The 26,278-nt window shown below is 45.4% G+C and overlaps 1 protein-coding gene across 6 annotated transcripts in view; it reads right to left on the minus strand.

Annotated features, from left to right (window-relative positions):
* SV2B (synaptic vesicle glycoprotein 2B) overlaps positions 1–24,557 on the minus strand; it is a 173,597-nt gene extending 149,040 nt beyond the window's left edge. For 3 of the 6 annotated variants that reach the window (XM_077871217.1, XM_077871254.1, XM_077871225.1), the window contains exon 1: positions 23,696–23,922. The gene's annotated coding sequence lies outside the window, so the exon portion shown is untranslated. Of the gene's footprint in view, positions 1–22,487; positions 22,890–23,695; positions 23,923–24,060; positions 24,217–24,427 lie in introns of those variants that run through there. The other 3 variants (XM_077871235.1, XM_077871264.1, XM_077871245.1) reach the window with 3 other exon arrangements.
* Between the last annotated feature and the right edge of the window lie 1,721 nt (positions 24,558–26,278).

Below are 26,278 nucleotides of genomic sequence, written 5' to 3' on the forward strand. Positions count from 1 at the left end.
CTCAAAGAACTACTCCTGAACCTCCTTAGCTTGGCAGAACTAGCACGGAAATCCTGGTGAACCCCTGGATCTATTTATATACCCCCAATATGCAGTGACTAAAACTTGAACTCCACCCATAAAGGCATTGTGCCAGAGCCCAGTAGAACACTCAGCTTCTCCTTCCCCTCCACAACCCCACATCCTCATGGGCATTTCAGCTCCCTATGCCCCCCCCCCACTCCCTCTGGGCTGTCCCTGGGCCCATTCTGTGTCTGTTATGCCTCTGGAGTATTTTCTTTCTATCCAGAAGCTATTTGTTCCATAGAAAAAAGCTTTTCTTTCCCAAAATCAGGACAGGTGGACATTCTGCTTTCTCAGCCCCTACTGAGCCTTTCTGCCAGAGGATGCAAGAAAAGCTGGCTGGACAGTGCTTTCTGTGTGGGTTTGGAGAATAAAATATCTTCCCAGCAGCCTTGAACAGGGGGCACCGGGTAATGAGCTCATTCTAGAATGGCCACACAAAGGATCAGTTTCCAGGCTGGCCTCTGTCCATTAATTAATTATATCCCAGAATGTTTAAATCCATTTTCCATACTCCCCACCACACTCTTCCACACTTTGCTCTTTTCTCTAAAGGTATTGCTGAGGACTGAGGGGAAGGAAGGGTAGAGAACATCTCATGAGCATCTGCCATGAGCCTAGCTCAGAGCCCAACACTTGACATTCATTCAGTCCTCACAAGGACTTCCCAAGGTAGCTACAGTTATTATCCCATCGTATAGAAGAAAAAAAAATGAGGCAAGCTCACAGAGGTTAGGTAACTGGCCCAGCATCACACACTAGGGATGAACAGCTAGGATTTTGGTTGGAATCTTTCAATTGCAACATCCGTGCTGTGTGACCTACAAGACATGACCAAGCTGAACTGTTCAACTGAACTCCTTAATTTTTTTTTATTGGAGTTCAATTTGCCAACATATAGCATAACACCCAGTGCTCATCCCATCAAGTGCCCCCCTCAGTGCCTGTCACCCAGTCACCCCCACCCCCGCCCACCTCCCTTTCCACCACCCCTTGTTCGTTTCCCAGAGTTAGGAGTCTCTCGTGTCAACTGAACTCCTTTAGAACAAAAGCCATACCTTAGACATCTCCATATTCCCCACAGCACTCACCAGAGGAAAGGCCTTCTGTGAGTGATAAAAGAATGAATGAATAATTAGTGAATGAATGAATGAATGAGTGGATTTAATGAAATAAGAGATTCTCCTGCTTCCTTTTCGAGGTGATTTGTAACCTGGTTTGTTGGCTCAGTTTTATGAGAAAGTGCAGAGTGACACCAGCAACTGAGGAATATTAGCTTTTGAAGCAGACAAAGCAATCCCCAGCACGCCACAACACCTGTATGCCTTCTTTCTACATTCCCACCACCTGGTTGGGAAACTGTATTCCTTCTCATGATTCTCTACTTATTTGTCTCACAGAAATAAATCTCAGCATCCCTATCTGTTAAATCTGGATTGGAAAGGAAGCATGGTATAATGAAAAGGATAGCGCTGCTCGCCAGAATAGGTTCCAAACCCACAAAACTACTCAACTTCCATGAACCTCAGTTTCCTTGATGTTCATGTGGGATATGAATGCCCTCCTCCATGCCTCACCACGAAGGGAGGACAACTTCAAAGAGCAGAATATATGCAGTGACAAAGGGGACGAGCTGACCATCATCCAAGAGTTCTCCCAAAGAGGTATGTATTATCTCGGTAAGGATAGTGATGGTAGACAGAGTAATGGCTCCTAATGCCTGGAACCTGTGCAGATGTTATTTTACAGGGTAAAAGGGATTTGCAGGTGTGATTCAATTAAGCATCTCGAGATGGAGGGACCACCCTGGGTTATCTGCATGGACCCACTGCAGGATCCCAAGGATTCTCATAACTAACAGAGGAAGGCAAGGGTGTCAGAGTCAGGAGAAATTTGAAAATACTAAGCTGCTGGTTTTGAACATGGAGAATGGAGCCACAAGCCTAGGAATGCAGTTGGCCTCAAGAAATTGGAAAAGGCAAGGGAACAGATTCTCTCCTGGAGCCTTGGAAAGAACGCAGTCCTGCTGATGCCTTCATGTTAGCCCCGTGAGACCCATTTCAACCTCCGATCTCCAGAACTGTAGGACCATAAATGTGTGTGGTTTTAAGTCACTGAGTGTGTGGTCATTTGCTACAGCAGCCATGGAAAACAAACAATCCTGAGATCTAGCCCCCACCCTAAATCAGGTTTCATCAACCCTAAAACATGAGTCCCTCTGAGATATCAACCAGAATGCCACATTACTTATCTACAGAGAGGTCGATCTGTAAAACAGGACCCTCAGCTTGGCACAACTAGCATTCCGCTCCCCCATTAGGCAGACCAGCATGGGGAGGCTACCTGGAAGGACGCTGAAGAACACAGAATCGTAGCAAGCACAGGCAGATGAGTCACCCGGCTGCAGTCGCCAGCTCAGAACCTGTTGCATTCGTGCCCACGGTAGAAGCAGCCCTGCCAAGGGAACCCTCCTACCTGAGCCTCTTGGCTACAGTGCCCTCTATCTTGGGCAGTATTTCGAAGGCACCTGTCAACACCACCTTCTGCACAGCTCCTCTTGCTCCGCATACTCGGCTGGCCAACACCTCTTCAAAGTGTTAGATGAGCTTTCTTTAGTTTGGTGACAATTAAATAGGTAATACATTTAAAGCACTGAGAACACAGAAAGCATGCAACAAATATGTTATTGTCATTATGAATCTATTCAATTCAGTTGTGTCTGTGTAGTATGACTTCACAGAAGCCTCTGGTCTCTCTGAGGGCCTGAAAATGTTTTGCACAGGGAGGGCACATGTGTTCCCACCCGCACATGTTTACTGGGTTTGGCACCCACGGGAGGGTTCTCGGTCCCTGAGGGAGGGGTTGCCCTTAGCCTCACAGCATCCCCGCCCCCAGTTCTGCTTAGAAAGTCAGGCTTTGTAGCCTGCGGAGGAAATACCGCTGGTGCTGCAGCTACGAGAAGCTGTAAAATCGCAAATGACAGATTCGTGACGTCCCTAAGGGAATAAATAGGGAGAACAGATGGAGAGACGAGGCGGGGAGATTTCATTTAAATCTTAATAACGTTTTGATAATTTAATGGATGTGGTGAGAAAAGAATAGCAAACCAGTGCCAGCGAGCCAAAACAGTTTGCCCACCCTGGTGTTACCCCAAGGTGATCTGCCCAGAGTGAGGCTACATGGAGGGATCATTTCCTCAGGGATGTTAAGAATCTTCCCTGAACTGGCAAAGCTAAACACATCATGACGGAGAGACATTCAGGGCAACACAATGCACCTGCCTGCCCTATGCATTTCTTCAGGGCAGGCCTCGGGGCCACAGTTCTCCATGCAATCCAGGTGATTTCCAGGTGAAAGGGGATCTTTAAAAAATATTTTTTATTTATTTGACAGAGAGAGAGCACAAGCAGGGGGAGCAGCAGGCAGAAAGAGAGGGAGCCCCCATGAGAAAGGAGCCCAAAGCAGGGTTCAATCCCAGGACCCTGGGATTATGACCCAAGCTGAAGGTAGACTGTCAACCGACTAAACCACCTAGGCATCTCCAGGTGAAGAGGGAACTTATAGACATGCAGGGGACACAGATCAAGTGTGCTCAGAGCACAGGTTACCTCCCCTAGAGATGGCCTATCTACAAATCCAGCCTTCCCACAAATCACCTCTCCCTGCTCATCTCTGGAGACCTTGTGAAGACAGATCCAGTAGAGAGAAAAGAACACTACACAAGTTGTCCAAAGACCTGGATCATAACTCTATCAAGTACCAACCATGGGACTCAGGCGGTGGGTAGGTGGGGGGTGACTTAGTTTCCCTGTAAAGGGGAAAGAAGACTTCCTACCTTCAAGGAATTTGTTACACAGAGTAAATGAGGTCTACTCTTCAGAAAATGGTAGGCAAGTAACTGGCATTCAACAAATGCACACACCCCCTTTCATTTCTGTCCCACAAATAGCACAGTGTACACAGGAGTGCATGAGCGTTTACTGCATGGATCTTGACTTTTGAGGTTATTCCTCGAGAAGCAAATGCAGGATTTATGGTTTTATGCCCCACCCACACTGTCTCGTCCTCAAGCCCTTATTTAAATAGATGTCTTGGAAAGTGTAGGACTGACAACAGACGAAAGGTTAGAGAAGATGAGCCCCAGATGTAAAATATCCTAACTGGAACATCCAGTTTTGTTAAATCACTGAGAGATGAAACAAGCAACTAGGAGCAGCAGAAAGGATGGAGAAGGAGCCAGAACTGGGGAGTGCCAGCTCTGCAGCCAGTGTGCTGGCAGAGAACAAGCAGGGGACTGGTGTCCAAATGGCTCACAATGCGTGAGGATGGGGCAGAGTAAACCCAGCAGGAAAAACTTAGTGATTAAAGATGATTCAGAGAAACCAACCCCAGGCACTCTTGCTTTCCTGAGTCCCCAGAAAAGATGTCTGAGGACCCCATTTATGAGCATCACCACCTAATTTTTGATAGAGGGGAGGGAAGGCACCAATGATAAACACCCACTCTGAATCAAGTTCTATGTGCATCTTATCTGGATCCACAACATCTATGGTCTAATGGGACATATGTCAATGAGATAATAGGTTCATAGAGCTTGACATAATGAGTTTACCAAACAGAGACTGTCTAGCACATATTGGGAATATAGTCTTTGTAGTAAGACTCCTGGAGTCAATGGGCAAGATTGCATTAAAAATACAATTGATAATAGGGGATCCTGGGTGGTGTAGTCAGTTAAGCATTTGACTCTTGGTTTTGGATCAGGTCATGATCTCAGGTCATGGAGCCCTAAGTCAGGCTTTGCATTTTCTCTCCCTCTCCCCCTCCTGACTGTGGTCACTATCTCTCTCTAAAACAGGTAAACAAATCATTTCAAAAATACATTATTGATATAAATAGACACTTTCTTGAGGTGGGTGTAGAAGGTAAGGGAGTAACAAAGAGGAACAAATTCCCTGATTAGAATGAGGACCCACCTAGTTCAAGAGACAGGATGTTCTGATCTCATTTGCTACTATTTCTACACCAACTCCTTCCTCTTCCTTTCCAGCTAGGGAGTGCCCTGTTTGATTTGCCTGGTTGTGGAGTCCATCTTCAGAAGGAAAAGAACAAATATAAAAAGGTACAAATTATGAGGGAATATAATAGGCATGAAAGACAAAGAAACAAAATTCTACCCAAGAATTATGGATGACTCCAGAAGGAAAATAAAAATGGTAGAAACCAAAATAAATAATAATAGGAAGATGTACTTTATCACTGGGTCATAACTTTTGGCTGCACATGGGGGTCACTTTATTTTAAAAAGTCAATTTCCCAGCCCCATCTCTAGTTTTGAGCTTTCCGAACTCAAATTTCCTGAGACACGACATTTAGGAAGTTTGTTTTTTTTTTTTTTAATAAATTCTTAAGCTGATTCTGATGTACATAGCACTAGGTGAAAACTTGCCTAAAGTGACAAAACAAAAATTAAAATGTTCACTGACTAGTTCTCTGCCACTTCAATTTGCAGAAATCTTAAGGAAAGGATTCTATTGTAGAGGTTAACAGCTCAAGCTTCAGAATCAGAAAGCTCTGAGTGGGTGCCATGGCTCCACCATCTGCCATCTGAATCATCTTGGGTAAGTTGGAAGGATTAAATGAGATACTGAATTTAAAGAACCCAAAGCCTGGAACGTATTAAATTCTCAAAAGGGTCAGTTTCTATTATCTTATCATGATGGTTTTAAAATGCAAAGCTTTATAAGGAGACTGAAAATAAACATTGTAAATAAAGAAACTTATCATGTTCTGTACCACCAATTCTCACCGAATTAGTTTGTAATGTAACTACATAAATATAAATGTAAACTGTAATGAAATTAAATTGTAATTTCTACCCAAATTCCAACAGGGTTTTTTTTAACTTGACAACATGATTCAGCAATTAATTTGGAACAATAAATGGGTGAAAATAGCAAGAAACATTTTAAAAGAATGAAGAGGGACTTGTACTGCTAGATATTAAAACATAACATAAAGCTAAAATAATTACATTAGTTTGAGCACAAGAGGCAGAGAAAAAAAAACAAAAGGCAGAGAGATCCAATGGAACAATATATATGGTAGCTTTTCAATTCACTGAGGAGAGGAAGAATATTCATTAAGTACATATGAAAAAACTAATTAACAACAGGAAGTAGACTAAATAAGGATAGATCCCTACCTCACACCATAAGTCATAATAAAGTCCAAACAATTAATACTGTATCACATTTAAAATCAAAATAATAAAAACAGTTAAGATTTACAGATGAATACTTTTCTAAGTTGTGGGGGGAAAGACTAAGCATGAAATGAAAGAGATCTTAACTGAAAATACTGGTAATATTAGTCTAGAAAACTAGATTCTACATGGCAAAAAAAGACCACATAAATACAAAGTAAAAGGCAAATAGACCAAGGAAACATTTACATAAATTGTAAGTCACTGACTTAATATCCTCAATATACACAGAGCTCTTACTGACAGATACAGAAAACACCATACTCAGTCTGAAATGGCATAGGGCATGGAAAGACAGTGCTTAGTCAGTAAAAGTGCTGAATCACATCTGCAATCAAATAAATGAAAAATAAAATAAGATATCTTCTCAATTAACAAATTGACAGTGTTTGATTTTTCTCTTAAAAATAATACTTCAAGCAAGGATGCATTGGGGAGGCACTCATACATTGTTGGTTGTAGGATAAATTAGAACAAACTTTGCAGCTAGCCGACTAGCAGCACAAATAAAGAGCTTTACGGTGTGTAAGTCTTACTATTTTCTAAATCTTATTCAATAACAAGTACCACTTTTCTAATCAGAAAAAAAAAATAGTAAGTATAATGGAATAAGGACTACCTGGTTGGCAAAGTTGAATACTCACTAATTTCACCAGTAGATTTGGGTAATCTCAACTTTCCTTGCAAACACAAGGCTTGAAACAAGCTTCACTTCATATATTACATTAGTTTACGACCAGAGCCAGAAGTGGGATTTGTCACTTGCTGAATTCAGGCTGATCAGTAAGCAGCCCAAATCTAAGCATGAGAACAAATGAATTGCTAATCATAGCTTTGTACTTGCATCTCAAATGACAACCTTCGACACAGCTTACCTTTCCTCATCCACTTTAGCCACTAATCTCCCCCTGAAAGCTAAAAGACGATCAAACTAGGAGAAGATTTATCTTTAAAAAATAGCTCTTACTGTTGAGAAAAGCTTGTTCCCTCAGAAATGCCAACCTTTTACTCCTTGCAAAGACAGGTTCCCTACCAGGATTTTTTAAATGTATTTTGGACCCTACTTAATTCTCAAAAGTGAAGCAACTTGGTAGAGCCTCCTGCAGAGAATTCCATCTGCTGCCGGCCAGACAGAAGCTAGAGATTAGGAGTAAAAGCCAGGAACCCCAAGGGGATCAGCCAGAGTGCCCACACCCCCAGACCTGGCTGCCATGCAGAGAGAGCTCATTAGACAATGCATAAAATTTGTAAAGCTCCAAACTGAACTGAAGGAGCTCTAAAGAGGAGTCAGAAGTGGAGAAAGGAAGCAAACTAATTTTGTTCATTCAAACTAGAATGTGAGTGAAGCATAAAAGCAGCAACAATGGTGTCGATGATGATGAAGATGATGATGACGATTATAGGAACTCTTTCTCCCTGGCATTACTCTGATTTGCACTGGCTCTTCTGATGCAGTGGCTCCTGTGTGTGCAGTTTTCTTCGGGCAAAGTGTTCAGCCTCACTTCAGTCTCTGTCAGCACTGTGGAGCCTCAGAGAGGGGCAGCCAAGTCCCACCTCAAAGCCACCAGTTGTCCTTGTATCTGGCCACTTCTTCAGGGAGATTTCTCTTTGGTGCAGGATTCAGCATCATAATTCAGCTGCTGCTTGGACAGCTCTGGGGCTTCTGCTTCTCTTCTGAATTTATATGCTCCCTCCCATAGAGCCTTCTGCACCTTCCTGAGCCCCTAATGAATGTACTGGAAAAATGTTCTTTCTTCCCTTGGCACTATGCTACCATCTACCTTTTCCTGCTAGCATAGGCTACTCCATGAAGCCTCCTGTTTGCCAACATTTCCAGGCTAGAAGTAGGCACCAGCTGGCACATCAAGCCCTCAAAAGAAGTCTTTTGTACAGCCTGTTCCAGTCCATTAATACCCTAGGGGGTTGGAATGTGGCTGGTTAACTGGTCAGCAAACACTCAGCCAGGGTGCAGGTTGCCTTGTCTCCCCTCCTGGCAAAATCTCATCTCCACAAGGGAGTTTCTCAAACTCCCTTCACTTGACTTTGTGGAGAGTGAAAAGTCTCACTTTCTTTTTTTTTTTTTTTTTTAAGACTTATTTATTTATCTTAGAGAGAGGGAGAATGAGAGTGAAATGGCACCGATAGAGGGAAAGGGAAAAGGAAAGAACCCCAAGCAGACTCTGCACTGAGCATGGAGCCTGATGTGGAGCTGGATCCCACGACCCTGCGATAAGACCCGAGCCAAAGCCAAGAGTCAGACATTTAACTGGACTGTGCTACCTAGGGGCCCCTAAAAGTCACTTTCAAGCAAGAACTTTCTATCCCTATGATTCCAAAGATTCTACCTTCTGTTTCCATCTCTATATTTATATAGACCCTGGACTTATAGTTGAGGGCTCCAAGGCCAGTTTTGATACCTCCTAGAATGTCATGAGGGACCCCAGCTATCCATGCCTCACTTTATTTTTTAAAAAGATTTACTTACTTATTTATTTAATCTCTATACCCAATGTGGGGCTGAAAACTCACAATTCCAAGATCAAGAGTCATATGCTCCATTGACTAAGCCAGCCAGGCACCCCTGTGGCTCACTTTAAAAAGTAGAGTGCCTACGACTTCTTATTTTCAGATTCTATTCTGTGTGCCCATTTGGAAATGATAGAAAAATCTCACTCAACAACCTGCTACTGAGCTAACTTGCTTTGGTATATCAAATCATTATTCCCAATTCTCCTCCCTCATGTAATCACAATCTGCATTCTTAGCCATGTAACACTGCAGTATTTTCCACTGTGAGAGAAGGAGTATATTTCCCACCTCACTGATTGTTGGGCTTAGCCATGTGATTTGCTTTGGCCTATGAAATGTTAGCAAACATGATGAGCACAGAGGCTTTAAATGTGCCTGTACAGTTTGGCATCCTTCATATCCTTTTACCATTTGCCATGAGAAGAACATGTCCCTAGTAGACGCTAGTAGCCTCCTGAGAGGTGGATTGAATCTGACCTGCAGCATGAAGGCGAGCCATCCCAGTTGATAAGCCAACTCATGAATAAGATAAATAAGGTTTGTTGTATGAGTCACTGAGCTATCTGGGGCTGCCTGTTATGAAGCATTATCATTAGTCAGCAGGAATAGCTGACTAATATGCTTGTGATATAGCCAACATTGTGCTGAACACTGTATTATCTCATTTAATTTCTTTCTCTTAAGAACTGTATGAGATAGAGCACTATGAATATTTCTCTTGTTTTACAGCTAAGGAAAGTAAGGCACAGAGGACTGAAGCACAATTCGTAAGTAAAGGAGATAAGATTCAAATGCAGTAATCTGACTCCAGAGCCTAACTGCCATGGAACATAAAACAGAAAGAGAGAAAAGTGTAAGCTCTGTGCACTTCCAAGTCTGTACTCTGGTTGCCAACCTTGGGCTCAAAGCCACAGTGGCTGCTTGTGAGCTCCCTATCAGCCATCAGTGCAGGTCCGACCAGATCCCTGGGGGCCAGGGCAGTTTTTATAACTCTGTCAGTGCATGCAAAGAGAACGAGACAGGCTTCCCTTCCAGAATGCATGACCCTTTGCTGAACTTTGAGGAAGGGAAGTCCCATGGGGAATTCTAACCAAGGAACAATCCCGCCTTTGTGAAGCACAGCTACCCCATGTTCTGCAGGGGTTGTGGAGCACACCTCATTCTCTGCCTATTTTTGTTCTCTCTCTAAGCAAACATCTTCAGGATTTTTCTTTTGAAAATTATTACACAACTGCCAGCTGCTGGGATTGTACAAATAACCTGATAAGAGCAAAGCAATACGCTGTCCGGTGTTCAAACACCACCCAACAACAAAGCAGCCCTGGTGGCACTTCCCATTCACCCTGCAAACAGAAGCAGCCCAAACACAGGCCACCCACTCTCTCCTAGCCTCAGGGAGCAGGCAGTTTGATCCCAAGATGGATGTTTTTACTCATTGTCTTCCAAGAATTTCTATGCACACAAAGAATGCAGAGTCACATTCTTTGGCAGAATAATGTCATCGATGTGATTCAACAATGTACTTTCTTTAACTGAACTTAGTATCCCTGGCAAGCAGCAGTGGTGCCTACAGGTCTTCAAATTACGGACAAAATAGCCATTCAGAGGGCACGGCTTATGTCTTCCTTGCCTACCACTAATCCCAGTGCCCAGCTCAGCAGGCAGCCAATAAATGCTCACTGAATAAATCAATGTAAAAAGGATTTAAGGGGGAAGGGGAATCCATCTTTGAATTTTGCACATTTTAATTCTTAACATGCAAGATTATGGCAAGCAAGGACATGGTTATGAAAACCGGAAGCCCTCTGAAGAGGAAGGAAAGATGGAAACATAGCCAGATTCTCAAAGTCTTTGACACTCACCCACAAAGCTAATATTTAGGAATCCTTATGTCAGCAAGAGGGTGTATGGTGGCCATCTGTGGGGACTGTGGGGACTGCCTGGCCAGCAACCAGGTCTGCTTTTGTGACAGTCCTCAGTTTTCCTCTGAGAACCCTCCCTTCCCTCACTCCATGTGCGATTTATAGCAAGGGTACCCTGGGGTATGGGCCAGCCAGATGTCCTTCATCTCAGAATTGGAATCTTGAGCCCAGTACGCAAAGCCAGAAAGTGGTTGGGGGGGACTCAGCCCCATGGAGATTTCTAAGTAGCCCACCTGTTAGCAAGGTAGCAGGCTGGACTTTTCACAGACAGACTGGAGACTTCTCCAGAAAAATACCGAATTTCCATCAGCACTGGGGCTCTCCCACGGATCCACTATTTGACTCTCTCAGCTAAGCTAGTTTTCCTGAACCCTTCATCAGAAACGAGCACAGAACCAAGGAGATCTCCAGACTGGAAACGGTTCTGGTCACAGATCCGCTACAGGAAATAATCAGTTACTTCCCCTGCAGGGCCTCGGTATCTCCCTCTATAGCACTAAGGGGTTGGAATAAATAACCACAAAGGAGCCTTGTGTGCTGGGTCAACAGAAATTGACCCCTGGAAGCCCTGGTTCTTGGCAACATAAAGCTCACATTGTCAGGGCCAGTGAGGCTTGGAGTTTAAAGCAGTTAATCCCCCGGCTGGATGACTCAGACAAAGAGGATTAACCCTCAAACGAGACAGTCATCATCCAAATATAGAGCAATCCCAAGCACACACAACAGAAATGGGAAGCACTCCCATCTTCTTTTGCAAATTCTTGTTTTCTAACCCTTTTGGTAAACTGATAGATTAACCCTCCAGCACCCCAAGGTCAAGAGGCTACACCTTCCCCATATTCTTCAAGAACCAAGAACCTTTCTTGGTTCTGTAATCCAGGGCACTTCCCCTTTCAAAAAATCTTTTAAAAAAATTATATGGGGCATAGAATGTACCACACCAAAACTGAATTTTAAGGTACACTATGGCCTGCAGGGGATTATGATGTGTCAGTATAGGCTCATCAGTGGTAACACGGACACCACTCTGGTGGGGGAGGCTGCCAACAGTGGAGGCTCTGCATGTGTAGGGGCAGGTACCCATGGAAACTCTCTGTAACTTCCTCTCACCTCTGCTGTGAACCTAGAAGTGCTCTATAAAAATAAAATCTTTTATTTTTTATTTTATTATTTTTTTAATCTTTTATTTTTTAAATTTTTAAAAGATTTTATTTATTTATTTATTTGACACAGAGAGAGCGCACAAGCAGGTGGAGTAGCCGGCAGAGGAGGAGGGAGAACCAGACTACCTGCTGAGCAGAGAACCTGACCTGGGGCTCAATCCCAGGACCTGAGCAAAAGAGGGTCATGACCTGAGCAAAAGGCAGACACTTAACTGACTGAGCCACTCAGGCACCCCAAATTAAATCTTTTTAAAAATGAATTCTACAAGATAGCCCCATCATTTTGCACAAGTCAGAAACAATGAGAGAAGGAAAGGGAAAATATGGAACTTTAGACTTTTCAGAGTATATATGTTCCTGGAATAGTCACCAGAGGGAACACTGATGTTTAACCCATACCATTCCCTATACTGAAGGAGCTCTTCAAAAACAGGTCACCCAATAGTCAACCCAGGGGGCAGCTTTTTTTTTTTAAGTATTTTTTTTAAATTTTTATTTATTTATGATAGTCACACAGAGAGAGAGAGAGAGAGAGAGGCAGAGACACAGGCAGAGGGAGAAGCAGGCTCCATGCACCGGGAGCCCGACGTGGGATTCGATCCCGGGTCTCCAGGATCACGCCCTGGGCCAAAGGCAGGTGCTAAACCGCTGTGCCACCCAGGGATCCCCAGGGGGCAGCTTTTTAATCTTCATGTTGTCAAGAAACTCTCTTCTTGATCTTTCACAATGTTCCCATAAGCTTCTGGAAAAAAAACAGTAAATTGCAATTCCAGGGTCTGTATTGGTGAAGGTAGGCGAACCACTGTAACAAATGAACTCTATGATGTCTGTTGGTGTTTTAATATAGGCAGAGTTTATTTCTTGCACATGAGACAGCCCCAGGCAGGATGGGGAAAGGGCCTGGAAGAGCTTGTGGAAGTTTACAGACCAGGGATCTGTCACTTGGCCACACCCACTTGCAAAGGAAGCTGGGAGATGTGGTTTGTGTGCCCCGGAAGACAAGGAACCAGGTGTGTTTGATGAAGAGCTTTCCAGTCTCCGCCACAGGGTTCCAAAAACTGCATAATTAACAGTTATTTCTAAATAAAGAAAATAACTCAAAATTCCTACATAGCTGATGGGATTACAGGTGGGTTTCCCTCTTCTTTTCCCAGTTTTCTAGATTATCAGTAATGTGGTTTAATATACTTAAAATGGTGACAAGAAGGTGAAAGAGGGGAAACCTCTAACTAGTAACTCTTGGAGGAGTTATGGGTTGGAATCATGTAATCAGGCAACTGTCTCAGAAATAGTAACTCAAGCTTTTTCAAATGCGGGAAACTGAAAATTCTACTCCTTTTGTTCTGCACAACTGTGGTCTAAGGGCTTTTCTATATTTCTTAAATACTATCCATACTCTCTTGGGTCTTTCTGTACCTTAAAGCATCTCCAAGACATCAATCACAGTTTCCAAGGCTGCTATTTCTCTAATTGGATGGATGTCTGTGATAGAGCCCATATCGGACTTCCGATCCACTCAATTCACACAGAGCCAAGCCTTGTGTCCACAGCATAGAACAGTTGAGCAGTTATCTCATTACTCAGAAGACCATTTTGAGGAGCCAAGACAATAAGCTCCTCTATGTATCTCAGTCGTTCCTGAGCTTTTTCCTCCTTGGCACACCTGATAATCTTTAGACAGCCCCCCACCCAAGAGATTCCAGTGGGTGTCCACAACACTTCCCAGCAAACTTCCCTTCCCCATCCCTCTCTCCCCGTCTTCCACCCCCTGACCCAAACCACTTCACACTCCATGCTCTAGCCACACATGCCTATTACTTCCTATTATTCCCAAATCAACCAAGCACTTGCGTGTCTGTATGTCATTCTGCAAACTATCTTTGCAGGAATCCCCTTCTTCCCCCCCGCCCCATCCCTCCACCACCATATGGAAAACTCTTACCCATCCTTCAGGGTCCAATGAAGCAATATCCCTTCACCCACTCCAATAGCTTTCCTGGCCCCCAGTATTCTTTCCTCACATAGCAACAGCAACTGCTTAGAATTTGTGCTTCCACAAACATTCACTCAGTATATACCTCTGTGATATCACCTTCTCACTTTGGGCTCAAGGTATTAATCAATGAACTCCCCAATGGCATAGCCCAGGAACTGCAGCCCTTGTAGGACCAAGCCAACAGAGGAAACTCAGGCCCTATTCAAGTCATGGTACGCTTCCCTGATGAGACAGAGGTGTAGGGCCAAGAGTATACGACCATGTGAGCTCTGAAGCAGGAAAAAGTGGTATGGAGATATTGTGAGCTGTGCAGACAAATCACTTGGAGATCTCAGTAAAATGCAGATTCTGTTTCAGCAGGTCTGGGGTGGAGCCTAAAATACTATATTTCTAACAAGCTCCCAAGTGATGCTGCTGCTACTGGTTCAGGGCCCATACTTTGAGTGGCAGGGCCCTGGAGCTTGTTTTGGGGCACATGATACACCTGGGACAAATCTCAAAGACCCCACTTCCAGAGGATGAAAAGTTCTAGACTGAGAAAACAGATACTCTTTCAATAAGAGAAAAATGTAAGCAATGAAGCCTAAAACATGGCAGTAGCTGGATAGACATCTACAGAAGAACATGATCTGGGTATGGGTCCACACCCAATGTTAGTATCCAGAATAAATGAAATCTGATTATGCAGAGGAAAACAAGCAGATTTCTCTCACCTCATCCTTAGGGAATACAGGACATTGGTTTTAAAGTAATAGAAGAAACTCAGTTATGAGCCACAGAGCACTGAGTTAGGGCCCATTAACCATCAAGGACACTTGAAGTTTGACCCTTTCCAAAGTTAAACATCTCCACCTACAGGTAAGTGATGACCCTGAGAACAAGCCTGCAGGAGGGCAGATGGACATATGAATGTAGGAAACCAGCTCCACAGGCTGGGAAGCAGGTTGGATTCAGTGCCTGGGTTAAGCCCATGTGGCACTATCAGGTATTAGCAAAGTCCCTTTATAAGACAGTGAGTTATGGTATCAGAGTGGAAGAAGCTAAGTCTGGGTAGTGGGTTGAGGCCCAGAGCCCCACCTAACATGCCTTCATGGATGTGGTGAGGAGGGACCACAGCACAGGCCAAAGAAGATGTTCTAGACCATGAGGCAGCTTTGCATTTGAATCCACTCTGACCTTTAGTGGATACTAAACTTTGGGCAAGTCATTTAACTTCTCTGAACCTCAGTTTACTCCACCATAAAATGCAATACATCCCTACTTCATAGAAATTGTGAAAATTCAATGCAGAATAATCATTCTTATTTTCACATGATCAGACAGCTAGAGGAACCTCCAAGAGACATAGCATCTAATGGGGGCACCCATTAGATTGGCCAGCATCATGCAAAAGAAAAGGACTTGGCTCAGCACCACATCCTGCTTCCATATTGCTTATGACAATTCTCCTGTAACTCATATTCTATCACTTTAATTTTTAAGCTACTGCTTTTACAGTAATCCTATAGCTTCCCTTTCCTTAAAGATTAATTTTTATGCTTTGCTTTAAAAAAATTCAAGTGGTTGCATTTAACCCATAGACATTCAAGCAAGCATGAGTGGGGTGTGTTCATCACTCATCATAGGGGTAAGAGTGGAACTAAGTCCCTTCAGCCTCCAAGATCAGGAGCTCCTGCCTTTGCCATGAGCTTTCCAGCCTCATCCCTGGGACCAGCACTCTGCCTGAAGCAAGCCACCCCCCAACAAGGCCATTTCCTCTCCCTCAAAGCCACCCACGTGCCAGCTGAGTTCTACCCCTCTCTCTATTGTCATCTGCTGCACCCCAGATCAGATCCAAGGCCATGGTCAGATCCTGGGCATGGCAAGAGAGCAGGGGCCACAGGCCGAGAAAGAGCAGCCCTGGGCCTGGGCTTTGGAGGCCGGAAGGGGAAATCCCAGGGAACTTTTCAGAGGAAACCATTGAGGGGGCTAACCAGGGACCCACCTGCCTGGGAAAACTAGCTGTGCTGTTTGGGAGGATTTCTAAGCATAATAATGAAGGGAACCAGAACCTATTTTTTTGTTCTCTCCAGGTCCCTACCCTCAGGCGAACTTATGTTGCTGCAAGCCTGACTGGGCTCTGATCCTCTTGCCTTCATTAACTTACTGCAGGACCTTAGATAAGTCATTTTCTTCTCTAGACTCAGCTTCCCGCTTTGCACAGGAGGAGGACTTCCACTCCTCTCCCTATAATAAGCAGTGAATGCAACTCAAGGAGTTGAGATTCCTGTGTTCTGAGATCTCTTTGGCTTGGAAATGCTAAGACCCTGTAGTTCAAGAAAGTCCTTCCACTGCTTTGGACTTGCTCTGGACCCAAAAAGGAAGATGTCTGTTAAATAGCCACTAAAACAAAACCTGCATCCTTGGGAGGAATGAGGGCATGTTTATCCATGGACAGGGATTCATCTGCAGTTTCCTGTCATGGGAAGACCTTGAAAACCTATACCCTTCTCTGCTTAGATGTTAGGTGCCCAGAACTCCTGCCAATACATGTGTCATCTGCAGTCGGCATGGAAACAGAGAAGGACACCGAGCCCCCAGCTTAAATAGCCAGCTTCCGGATTCAGGCATCTGTGATTCGAAAAGGCTCCAGAGGTCTAGCAAAAGTGCCTCCTCTTGCATCGTTGCAGAGCTGGACAAGAAGGAAATGAGGTAGTTCCTCCATGTCTCCAAGGGTACTTTTCTCTGTGAATTCTTTTTTGCTGGGCCTCACATTTTCCATCTGTAAGATGGAAGTGGGAGAAAGGACGCGGCCTATATGATCTAACTTCTAAAAGTGGTGCAGTTCATTTCTATTTCTGAGGAGTTCTGCAGTCACCAGTGAAAGGAGAATTTTCAAACGCCTTTTGGAGAAAAAAAGTTAATGTTACTCTCTCCCCTGCCACCCAAGGCAGAAGCAAGCTCTGAAAAGAGAACAGAAATTGGGTGAGCAGGAGTTTCTATAGAAAAACAGGAAGATCTGATAGGACCTCCTTCTGTGTGGTGGGAATCATGATGTGGATCTTCATTGCTAGGACAGGCAACACTGTTGGGTGAGCTGTCATAAATAATCAGGACAGCAAAGGAGATTTGGCCTTTGCTGCTGATGGATCCGAGAGTTCCAAGGGAAAGTTGAGTGTAGGATACTTGATCTAGAAGAGGTTGGAATGGCAGCAAAGGCACAGAGGTTGGGGAAAGAGACACCATTAGCTGCTGAGTACCTATTAGTGCTGAAGACTTAGCTCATCACTGTCACTTACGCTGTCATTTCTTGCCCAGGCAAGTGAAGAATCACCAGGAAGAAGTTCAGCCAAGAGAACAACCACAACAGTATTTACTCATTCAGGTATCTAATCTATATCTAGGGCATGCTCACTATGTCCCTGGCACAGAGATAACAGTAGATTTTTCCAGTAGAAGACACCATGGGGTAGATTTCAGAGGAACAATGCCTGGAGGCATCTGGGAGGACAGTTTCTGCATCTACATAATCCAAGGGACTCAAATTTTCATCCTGGAATTCCAACAAACTATAGGATATTATTGAGCTGAGCTAGTGGGGTTGGTTTACTGCAGAGAATAGAAGGTTGGCTTCCTTCTGAGGCATTTGGAAATCTCCAGCCCATAAGGCTGATTATTAGTCACTTGCCTTATTTTGAATAGCATGAACCCAATGCAAATAATCCTCTCAATAGCACTGGTAACATTAAATGACAGGTTCTCAATTTTCTCTTAACACAGGGACTTAAAGATATGGTGATCACTTAATTAACATTTGACCAATGTATTTCCAAGTCCAGGAGCATGAAAGGAACTGCAGAGTACTTAGATGTTATTACTATCATCATCACCACTATTGTCACCATCATCACCATCACTACCATCATTAATATCACCATCATTGTCATCATCATCATCATCTTACAAATGAGGAAGCCAAGGCTCAGAGAAATTAAATAACTTGCTCAAGTTCACACAGTTAGAAAGTAATGAGGTTTGGGTGCCTGTGCCTCAGTCAGTTAAGCATCTACCTCTGATAGATGACCCACATGATTTCAGGATCCTTGGATCGAGCCCTACTCAGCAAGGAGTCTGCTTCTGCCTCTGCCCTCTCTCTCTTCCTCTGTCCCTCCCTTTGCTCATTTCTCTCGTTCTCCTTGTCTCTCTTGCATGCATCTATGCACGCAAAAATAAAGAAAAAATCTTTAAAAAAAGAAAGTAATGACAATTGAGCTAAAACCAGGTTGTCTGATTCCAAACCCCACTGCTCCATCCTATGCCCCATGTGGTCAGGCTTATTACAAACACACAAAAAAATGAAGGCCGCGTTGCTATCTTTCTCTTACTTCCTTTTGGGCTTCAATTGTTTTTCCTCCCTACTATTGACACACTCTCTCTCTCCCCCTCTCTCTCAAACACACACAAACACACACACAGAGGAAACCACTTCCAATGGTAGTACCTACTTTTTTCATTCCCTCCTTCTCAGTATCATTGCAAACAAAACTCGCCCTCACACATATCTAGCCACACCATGGGAAAGAAATGGATAGCACCCAGAATTTGAGACTGAAGTCAGTCTAACCTTCCCCCTTTGCAATAAAACCATTGCCTACTTCTCTCCTTTTATAAACAGGAACACATTATGCAAGATGCTGTAGATGTGGGATTTTTCAAGCGAGCTGGTGACTCTCTCTCACTTGGCATAAAATTGATTTAAATAAATCTCTCCCTTTTTCAAGATTCTTCCCTGCTCCTGCTTAATCTTAAATTGAGAGCAGTACAATAATAACCAAAGAACATCACACCCCTGAATTTCAGCCACCTCTCTCTGGAAGATCTTGTCTCCTTTTTTTGAAAGTATGAGCTATTTTTTGGCTTCCACTTATTTCTCTTTCTTACTGTCACCACATATTGCTTTCTGTAAGATATAAGCAATTGAAGCCTTTGTATCTAAAGTCTGTTTTTAGCCCATGAGATCCACAATAAGGCTCCCACAAGACCTTGGAAAGAAAGGGAATAACTTCAGAGAGTTACACTTCAAGATCCACTGAAGCAACAACATGCAGTCACCTCCAGTGAATAAACTGTTCCATTGATTCATTCACTCATTCATTCAAAAAATATTCATTGAGCACATACTATATGCTAGGCATCATTCTGGGCACTGGTGATACAGCAATAATTGGTTTTCTGAAGGACAAATAAATAACGTATTCATGACACCCAAATTTGTGTCTCTTGCTCAAACCCCTTCCTTCAACTCTAGACTCACATATATAGCTATCTACTTAACATCTCCCATTGGACATCCATTGAACCCCATGACTGTTCCTTCTCCATCTTAGTAAAGGGCTACTTCTTCCAGTTGCTCAAGTCAGAATATGTGGAGTCATCCTTGGCTCCTTTCTTTCTCTCATACCGTAAATCTACCAATCAGCAAATGTGGTCTTCTCCACTATCAAATATATCCAAAATTTGATCACTTCTCACCATCATCACTCTCCACTCTAGTCCAAACCACCTCTTGCCTGAAGAACTATAGTAGCCTCCTGGCTGCTCTCCCTGTTTTCATTCTTGACCCCCTAGCGTCATTTATAAGGTCTAAATCTCAAGTGATCATTGTAAAACATAAATCAGATCATGGCAACCAGTGCTCAAAATTCTCCAATGGCTTCCCATCCTGCTCAGAGCAAAAGTCAAAGTCCATACAAGGCCCTACAAGACTATGTACTGCTTAGCTCCCTGCTATTTATCAGATCTCAACTTCTACCATGTTCACCCTCTCTCAGTTCCTTCTTCCTAAGTTTCCTTGATGTTTCCAGAACGTACTAGTACTCTGTTGCCTCAGGCCTTCACACTTGTTGCTTCCTCTGCCTAAAAAAATCTTTCCTCAGATATCAATCTGGCTCACTCTTTCAGTTCTTTCATGTCACCCTGCCCACTTGCTATAAAATGCCCACCATCTACTCAACCCCCCACTCAACCAGGCACTCCCCACCCTCCCTTCCCCGCTTGATGTTCTAACATTACACATTAACTTATTTACTTTCATATTATTTATCTCCCCCAACTAGAATAAATGTTTCACGAGGATAGATGTTGTATTTTTATTGCTGTGTCCCCTACCTATAACATGCCTGACATACAGAGAACACTCAACGAACATCTGCTGAATAAATGACTATCTAAAGGTATATATGTCCAAAGTTGATTAGCCATGGAAACAGAGAAGAAAAGAAAAATGGCCAGTTGCAGGCATTTCCCATTTAAACAGAGTTCAGAAGAAAAGGAGACTTAGCCAGAGGACTTTAATTATTAAGGTCCCCATAGTAGATTGATCACAAAAATACTCCTAATTCTTCCCTTCCCTGTATCCATACTCTGCAATACGACTAAGTAGCTCCTCTCATCAAGAAGTGGAGTTTATTCCCTGCTCCCTCACTCTACACTAGCCTTGTGATACCCTTGCCAATAGACAAGGATGAAATGATAGTGTGCCAGCTGTAAGTTTAGGCTATGCAGGTTTCCACTGTCTCTCGAACTCCTGCCACTACCACATGAACATGCCAACTCACCTGTTGAGGAATGAGAGATCACATGGAGCCGAGCTGAGTCATCCCAGCTGAGGTCATCCTAAAGCAGCCAGCCTTCCACCCCTCTATCAGCAGACCAAAATCAAATGAGCAAATCCAGCTGAGATCAACCAAGCATAACCCAGATCTGCAAACTGCCCGGCCAACCCATAGACATGTGAGAAAATAATAAATGGTTGCTTTTAGGGAGGTTTCTTCTGTAGTCCCATTGACAATATCAACCCTAATGTGTGTGATCAATCCCTAGGGTAGTCATCTAAGCTGCTTTGCTCTGAGTACGTGCTTTTGGGAAACTTCCTCCTTAAGAGTTAGACTTCATGAAGGGGAGTCTGCAGGAAGACCTAGTAGCCATGCCATATAGTTTGTCTCAATCATTACAAATCAGTAGAGTCGTGTGCAGGTGAGCAAGGTCACTAGGATATGGCCCAGAAGTGACAGACCGGGTTTGCAGGGCAGCAAAACTAAAAGCCAGACCTTAGTTGGAGACATTCGCCATGATAAATGTCACCTTCTGAGGCATCTTGAGAGAAATCCTGCCAGGCTCCCTAACAGTGACCCAGCCACATGATATCCTATTTCACAGAAACTTTAACAAGGTTCTCAGGCATCCAGCCCCATTTCTGTCCATAGAACACACTGCGATTGCCCTACTACACCACGAATGGTTATGGGATGGAGCTCTCAAATCTGTAGAGGAACAAAGTCTCAAAAGGGCAGAGCAGCAAACTAGAGTCTTCATACAAACTATAAAAGTCTCAAATAAATTCATCATATGACACTAGGTAAATGCGTTCCATGAGACACCAAAGGTCAGTATATTTCCAGTTAACTCCAACACCTTTCCACAACCACAGAAACTATTAATTATCCTCTGAGACAACAAAGAGCTAAAAAGAAATCTGCAGGACTATTCACTAAAGATGATGCTTTCTTTCTTTACGGGGGTGGGGTCGGGGAGGAAACAAACATGATGTTCAGGTTCAAAGGATCACAAATACTTGATCTGGATGAAAGATACCTGTACACTGTTTGCACTGCCTTCCTGATCCCTGTGCCATTTGTCACCATGCAAAAATTTATGCCTCCACTTACTACACTGACTTACGCTCTGAGTGACCACAGGAACTTAACGTTTACCAACCAACCTTCTTCTAAACATAGAGTGTAGGATTTAAGCCAATTCTTAAAATAAGAGCTCAGGACATAAACTTAGTGACAAATACAAATAATAAGAGGCAATACCCCAGTGACCTTGCCATGTCACCTGTCCTATCTTGAGTCCTACACCTCTCTCACTCAACCACAGCCTCCTTGGCTTCCTTTCTGATTTTCCTATGAACACATCTCTCTCTTGTTTCAGGGATTTTGCAGGTGCTATTTCTCTGTCCAGAATGCTCCTTCTCAGCTTCTGGCTAGCTCACTCCCTCACTTCCCCAAGGGATCTGATCAAATGTCACCTATCAGCAAAGCCTTCCCTGACTAGGCTGCATTAAAAAATAACAATCCTCACCGCACCCTTTGGCAGCACTCCTCATTCCTCTTACCCTGCTTTATTTCTCTCCATTATAATGTATCGTTGGCTGATTCACTATCTAGTTATTTAGCTATTTGTTATCCATTTGCATACACACACACACACACACACACACACACACACTAAGCTCCTTGAGCATAGGGGCTTCATTTAGTTCATTTCTGCATTCCCCACACATAAAGCAGTCACTGACACATAGTAGGTACTCAATAAAGGACTGCAATTTCTTGAGCATCGACTTTGTGCCAAGCAGTTTATGTCCAAAAATCATTTAACAATGAACAAATATTTTGTAAGCACCTACTATGCAATACGTATAACAACTCTATTGTTATCTCCATGTTACAGATCAGAAAAGTAAAGCATAACAGGAGGCTATGTAACTTGCCCAAGATACTCACCTAGGTTTGTTTGTCCATCAAGCCTGCGTTTCAAACACCTTAATGATGGTTTAGATTACCGAATGCATGTGATATGCAGCTCTAGTAAGCACGCATAACACAAGAGCTTTATCATATTTCATCCCCTACTACAGTTTTGTGCAAGACAAAACATCCATTAGTTTGGATTTTCATCTCTCAGAGAGTAGATTGGTAGTAACGGCTTTAGGTTTCCTTCCCACCCATTTAGACATAATCATGGTCAGAGCTTTCCCTTTGAACTGGGCTGAGACAAGTACAGACAGGTCAGGGACCCAAGCGGGAAGAAAGCAGAAGTTCATCTGCTCTGAAAAAATCCCTCAGAATTTTCCAGAATCCTTGCCTTTGCGAAGTACTGCTTCAAAACCTTCTTGGTCCTGGAATTTAGGAAAACAATCCATTTTTTTAAAAGGAGAGAAAAAAAAAAAACCTGACCTGCATTGGGTGCACTCTTGTGTGTGTGTCTACTGGGATCTGGTCATGCACTGCAAATGCCAGCCCTGTCATGACTTGTACAGCTCTGCCCACCCAGTAGCTATGATGCTGATGGGGTGGAATAGTCATGTGGGTCACTCACAGACCAAAGGACCAAGGGAGGGACCCAAGCTCTACTGAAATCCACGCCCTACCTCATCTGTGAGGGCTTCGTTTTAAAAATAATCTCCTGGCACAATGAATTCCTTCCTCCTCTTTGCTCCCGCCACTCTTTCCTCACACCTGCATGATTGAGCTCATCACACTCGATTATTACAGGTGTTTCTCCCCCACCAGGTGTGAGCTTCTGGAAAACCTAAACTTTGTTTTCCTCATCTCTGCATCCCCAAGGACTAATCCAGCCTCTGACACATACTAGGTGCTCGGTGAGTATTTGCTGACTCAAGAAAGATGCAGAATGAGCCTCTACTGGATCTGCTGCATTGACTGGAGCAAGCAAGACGAGCCACCTCTTCTGGAAAGGGCAGAAAACAGAAACATAGAAGAGGTCCAGTGCAGCAGAACAACTGCTGAGCTGGCTGCAATGCCCACCTCTTCCCCCTACACACATCTCTCACCCCTCACCTGCCACTCCTTGAATCCCAAGGCCACCCGCATTTCCCTTTCAAACAGGCTTGAAGAAAACAAGCAGGGATCCCCCTGCACCCACCCCACTCAGCTGCTCTTAGCGAAGCCCAAAAGGGACGTTAAGTTACCTTGAAACGGAGCTAGTTTGCATTGGTGATTGCCGGTTCAAGGGTCGTGTTTCCCCAGCCCTGCTGAACCCCTCGACAGCAGAGATGTCTAACAACCGTCTGCGGAAGAACCGGCTGTGCCTCGCTCCTCCCTGGCCAAACGCGTTTGCTCACCCATCCCTGCAGAACAAATCATGTTCTTTCCCTTGCGCTAAAATCCATCTCTGCACAAACCCTCTCTGTGTCCCTAAGAAGCGGCCCCCACGCCCGCGGAGGGCGCCCCCACACGCAGAAACACACACTCACGAACCCCAACCCAGGGCCACCAGGTGTAAGCATGTGTATCATGTGTTCTTTAGGAACAAACCGCCAGCAGCGAAACCCACCTCCTAGAAATGGAATTGAAACTAAAAGCCGTGGCTGGGAAGCTCATGCAAAGGGACTTCACAAACGTCGGGAGCCTAAGTTGCAGAACTGTACGGCGCTCACAGTTCGAACCGGGCTTAAAAGCAGCCCTTGGGGACGCCGCCTTCAAGGAAGCGCGCAGCCGCGGGCGGCCGGCGAGCGCTTGCTTCTCTGCACCCGCTTTCCAAGACTCTCCCCCGGCTTTGGAGCCGTTGACGATGCGCAGCGTCCAGAGGCGGCAGCGTGTGGGCGCCGGCCCCGCAGGCGAGCAGGGGAGGCCCCCGGAGCGCGCGGGGTCGCCGGCCGGCCCGCTCCGCACGCTCCCGAGCTGGCCGCCGCGTCGCCTACCTGGGTGGGAGATCCGCGGCCGGGGCGGGCGCAGGTGCTGGCGCGGGTGCAGGTGCGGGTGCAGGTGCGGGCGCGGGTGCGGGTGCGGGCGCGGGTGCAGGTGAGGGCGCGGGTGCGGGCGCGGGTGCAGGTGCGGGAGCGCGCGGCCCGGCCCGCAGCTCCGGCCACCGCGGCGCGCGGGCGATCCCGGCGGAGGCAGGAGCCGGCGGCTGTCACACCTGCATCACGGCGCCCACGCCGCCGCCTGCCCAGGCGCAGCACGCAGCGCGCCCCCGCTCCGGGCTCCGAGGGCGGGCGGCGCCGGGTCCTCGGTGCAGCGGCTCAGATGCTCGCCCGCCCTCTCCCCGGCCTGAGCATTAGCGGCGTCCGCGGCCGCAGCCGGTGCTTCTAAATCCCCTCTGATTCGAGGCGGGGTGATCGCGGGGAAGGGGGCCGGCGGGGCCCCGGGCTGTCTGGATTTGCAGCCCCGTAGATGTTAAACTTCTCATCCCTCGAGTCCCGAGTTTGGTGCCCGACTGCCTCTGGCCGTCATCTCTCTTGGCTGTGTCCTCCCGCCTGCCCGGGGCGAGGGGGCGCCGCGTACTTCGCGTCCTCTGTCACCAACTCCAAACCAGGACCCATCAGAGGGGACAGGACTCCAATGCCAGGCGAGGGGAAGCCTCTGCTACCGCATCGCCCAAGTATCTCAGATAATGGATGCACCTAAATCGCTGTGTCCTTGTACCTCATCAGGGAACTGAGAGGAGCTTCTTTGGCGAGTGGGAAGAAGGTGGAAGACACAGCGGGGCTTAAACAAACCCCTGCACCTGCCTCCCTCCTTCCAACACCCTCCCCCGCGCCGCCCCCACCCCCACCCCCCCCCCAGAGAAGAGTTCGCCCTGCAGTGAAAGGCTCTTTTCGGGAGCGGGGCGCCTTTCTAGGAGGAAGTGAGAGGCCACCTAATGACAGTGGAAATTCAGAGGCGGAATCGAACAACGCCTCCCGGGTGCCTGGCCTTCTGGAGGGCCTGGGACTGCTTTCCTTCGCTGGTAGTGCTGAAATGCTGGTCCTGAAAGACTTCTCTTCCCCTCCCAGCACAAGCCACCGTCTCGAGGTCTTCGGTTCCCCCGTGTGAGCCGCGTGAGCCGCTGGCCAGCTCCTGGGTCCCAGCCCCACTCCACACCCCCGCCGTCCCTCACCGGGACCACCCCAGGAGCTCCCACTGCTCAGCCTCCTAGATCCCTTTCTGAAGATGTAATCGTGATCTTGACTCTCTCCTAGCTATAACCACGAATCGGCTTCCCAGTGGTCTCAGAAAACCTGAGACTCTTCTAATACATCTCATTTAGTCACCAGAGGGCAGGCCACTCACTTGCCAGCCACCCTGCCCTCCCCCCACCCCACCCCGTGCTTTCTCCTCTACTCAGACAATACCAAATTGTCAGTTGCTTGTAGATGTGTTACTCTCACCTCCAGGACTTTGCACACACTGTTCCAGCTTGCCTGGAATGTTCTCTTCATCCCATTCTCCTTTTCCTAATGCCTAATGGTTCTCAGCTGAGCCATCTGTTCTTTGAAGAACTCTCCCAGCATCCCTGGAATAACTGAGTTTCTCTCCACTCTGTGAGCCTGGAGGCACCACCAAGTCCTCTACCACAGCACCCAATACATGTTACTAAAGTTATTTGCCTAATGTCTGTCCTCCTCACTAGACTGCAAGCTATAGGAAAGCATGATCTCTTGTCTGCTGCTATTGCAAAGGGCACAGGCATAGAGTATCTGCCCAATATAGATTAGTGTGGTCCCCAACCAGATGAAGATAAAGAAGAGTTCCAGAATCCAGTAGTTTCTTTGGAGGCCTTCCCAAGCAAT

Source organism: Canis aureus, chromosome 2, assembly GCF_053574225.1.
Source record: "Canis aureus isolate CA01 chromosome 2, VMU_Caureus_v.1.0, whole genome shotgun sequence".
NCBI lineage: Eukaryota > Metazoa > Chordata > Mammalia > Carnivora > Canidae > Canis > Canis aureus.